This window comes from Saccostrea cucullata, unplaced genomic scaffold (assembly GCF_032062105.1).
Source record: "Saccostrea cucullata isolate Sc308-1 unplaced genomic scaffold, CSIRO_AGI_Scuc_v1 ctg602, whole genome shotgun sequence".
Taxonomy (NCBI): Eukaryota; Metazoa; Mollusca; class Bivalvia; order Ostreida; family Ostreidae; genus Saccostrea; species Saccostrea cuccullata.
In genome coordinates this window covers 60,205-64,001 of record NW_026926551.1, presented here as the reverse complement: position 1 = coordinate 64,001, position 3,797 = coordinate 60,205, and the positions used below count along the sequence as shown (strand labels likewise).

Genomic DNA, 3,797 nt, shown 5'->3' with positions numbered 1-3,797 from the left:
TTAACTTCGAATCTGTGTATTTGTACCTTTTAAATGATGTTGCTAAGACTTTCATGTTTCAAATGTATATTTCTTGTTAAAACGTCCTTTCTTTGGGTTCTCTGGGTTTTTTAAGCTCATGGCTTTGCTTGCTTTAAAAAGCCTCTATCTTCGAATTTGCTGTCATACAGGTATATCAGTGATTTACATGCACATTTATTGAATACGACCATTAATGGGAAGATAATATTATATTCTTCTGCAAAGTCCATCCATGATTGTGAAAGTCATGAACATGCAGCTTAAATGTACTTGCACTAAATATTTCTGTAATAATTACATTAATTCACAGTAAAATATTTGTTGTTATTAATTTTTGGGTTAAACAAATTATAAAGTAACAAGTATTTGTGTTATGCTTCCATGATTTCTAGATATTTTCTTTGTTTAATTGTTGTTTAACTTCCCTCTCGAGAATTTTTCCCTAACATGGAGACGCCACCACTTGCCGGCGGAGAGCTGCAAATTTTGTCCTATACTCGGCACCGAGGGCCATTGAGCAAGGAGGGATCTTTTTCGTGCCAGCACCTACTGCGACACGGGACCTCGGTTTATACGGTCTCATCCGCAGGACCGGTCTCCACATCCCACAGCTGGATTCGAACCCGCGACGTAAAGATCAACTCTTTACTTCGCGACTCTAGAGCAGACGCTCCAACCACTGCGTCACGCGGGCAACCGATCTTCGGATAAAAATTGAAACAGAGAGTTTAATAAATCAATAAATTTGAGTCTTTTATTACTGATTTATTTTTGATAGTATAACTTCACAAAGTAAGAGCCACAACTGACTGGTCTTAATGACAAAGGCTTTGGAGTCCATTATTTTCACCGTTTAACCTTATCCTCACATTCCTAGGTGATTTTTGATCACTGAAAATAAAAAAAAGTCATTAGATGATTTTGAAAAGTGAGAAAAAAATAATTTCCATCTGCTATTGACTCTACATCGTGATAATCAAAGAATTTACATTTATACACAATTGTAAAACAATTTGATACGTGGCTTACAGGGAAAATGTTGAAAAATATGGGATATATGCTTCTACCAGTCAATATTATAAATTTCCTCGTTATGTTTCTTGAGTCCTATGTAATTATCAATTTATTTAAACATAACCAAATTAAAAACAACTTAAGAAATATAATAACTGCGTCGTTAGGTTTATAATCGCGTAAGAAGCTCTTAATCATTGCAAAAGATCTTAAACTTTCCCAAAGTGTATTGTTCTTAATGTTAAATGTTAAACCTAACAGGGGCGTAGCAACACTTTTACTTATACTATAGGAAATGTTAATAGAAAATTAAGCCTGGTTGCCCCCCCCTCCCCCCCACTTTTAGTGATGTACCGAAAATGTGGTATTAGAATTGGAATTAGTATTAAAATCGGTACTGAAAGTAGTTGACACTGAGAAAAAGTTAACCTCTACCCCCTCCCCCCCCCCCCCCCCCCCCCCCCCCCCCCCCACGAAATAGGATTTTCGACTTCAGCGGGCAAAATTTCCCTTCTTCTTCTTTTTTTTTTTTGCTTGTCAACTTTTTCAGGTAAGTAAAAAAAAAAATTCTCCCTGGCTGGCCCCCCACTTTCAAAAACGATGCTACGCGCCTGCCTAAGTGGTTTGTGTACGAAATTGACAATTAAATAGCACTCAAAAAATGACATTCCTCTTAAAGAGAGCTACTCTACTGTTACTGGGATGGAGAATCTAAATAGGAAAATTGTTCGCTAGTGAAAGAAAAGAAATCGGGTAATAAGGAAAATATCAATGTAATCCAATCTTTCTGCCACACTTTAAGAAACTAGCACTCAGGGCCAAGGGATTGTATAATTATTTTTTTCTCTGCCTTTAGTTTGAGAATATTTTTCTGCTCTGGAAAATTTCTGAATACCTTTAGTCCTGGTCAAACCGCCTACGTGCTTCGTCAAACCGAGCTCGAAACTTGCCAGCAGCCTCTCTAGCGAGATCTAGCCCAGCATGGGCAGCATCATGGGCGTCTCGTGCAGCCTGTCTAGCGAGGTCAAATCCAGAGTGGGCCGTTTCGTGGACTTCGTCTACAGCTTGTCTTGCATGGTCTCTAGCAGTGTTCCATCCACTCCGCGCATGTGAGAGAATTCTATCCCACCAGCCCTGAGCTAGTGCCTGCTCTGTAGATAAAACTGCGATCAAAACCACCACTGTGATTGTAGATATCCTCATCATGAAACTGAAAATAAAGTTAGTGCAGTTTGCTTTCAATTTTCAAGATATACATAAGAAAATTCAAGGTTAATCTTTTAACTTCTAGTTCCAATACTAGTATTATATTGTCTCATAGCTTCAGGACTGTAACGTTATGATTTTATATATTAGTCTTTTACCACAACGCTACAGATCCCGTAATGCCAAAAATGAGCAATGAGCAAGATTTTTTGCGCACTGTTTGGGAAAATTTATCCACTTTCCAAAATTAGTAAATCAACTAACTTTCCCTCCATAATTCTTTAATAAATCTGTATATTTAATACACCTCTCAACCTCTCAACTCTCTATAGCACTGTTGGCAAACTGGGCGATTTTTAGTCCTGTAGAGGCGACTATAAAAGGTTGAGAGGAGGATAAAATGTACAAATTAGTTTAAGAATGTGTCTGAAATTAGGGGGTGAAAGGTAGAAGATTTAACAAATCTGAAAAGTGGAGAATTTCTCCCAAACAGTGCGCATAAAATCTTGCGCCGTAAATTGCACATTTTTTGCATTACGGGATCTGTAGCGTTATGGTCTAAGCCTAATATATAATACCATAACGCTACAGTTCCTAACTGTCTCACAGCGAGTTCGAAATATTTGTATAAATAGCTTATGTTTGAATATATGAAATAATACTTACAGATTTTCTGATGTTACATGTACCACGTCCACGGAGTTAGCAAATGTTTTTATTATAAGTCACTGACCCACTCCAGAGAGTCTGAAGGGCTTATTTCCTTTCTTGTACTTAGGAGTGTACTAAGCTCCTAACAAATGAAAGAGGGCATCATGATCGAGTCATATATTGTGTAAAGTTTTGATAAGTTTTCAACTGTGGTTTTTTATCAAATATTTATTGTTTTCTCTCATAAAACCAGCATCTTTTTATCAATAGGAATGACTGTGAAACAGAGCACACGGAGAAAATTTTGCCCTCGTTTTATTTTTGCCCTCTTTTGACGTCTTGACAAATGCCGAATATAATCTAATAACAAGATGGTTTGTGAAACACTGATGCCCCGTATGGCAGCTCATAAGAAAGCTTAAATATTCTCAAAATGCAAGTCAAACTCCAAGGTCAAGAGATAAAGAAAGGTGTGTTTGTGAAACACCGATGCTCCCAGATGACAGCTTTTGGCGAAGGTTGGCGTTTCTCAAATGCAAGTCAAACTCCAATGTTCAGCGATGGAAAATGATGTTGACAAAAGAAAGGACTTGTTGTTATGAATATATCGGTACATCTTGTGAAAGATGAAAGTCCAAGCAAAAACATTGAACAAGTTATGGCCAAGATTACATTTTTTATATGTGCATCAAACTCCAAGGTCACGATCAAAATGTCAAATTAAAGGTACCTAGGGAAAGGCCTTGTCTTAAGAAATATACATGTGAAAAATTAAAGCCCTAGCATTAATTGTTTAAAGGTTATGAACAAGGTTATTTTTTCAAAAGCAGGTCAAACTCCAGGGTCAAGGTCAAAAGGTTTGAATTGTTGGTATCCTAACGGAGGCCTTGTCACAAGGGATACAT

At 37.2% G+C, this 3,797-nt stretch overlaps 1 long non-coding RNA gene across 1 annotated transcript; it reads right to left on the bottom strand.

Moving 5' to 3' along the window:
- Positions 1-765: 765 nt before the first annotated feature.
- On the bottom strand, positions 766-3,060 carry LOC134272011 (uncharacterized). The gene is made up of 3 exons (XR_009993122.1): positions 2,908-3,060; positions 1,931-2,245; positions 766-912 (listed from the first exon to the last, which is right to left on the bottom strand). It is a non-coding gene; the product is annotated as an uncharacterized LOC134272011 (long non-coding RNA).
- Positions 3,061-3,797: the final 737 nt, after the last annotated feature.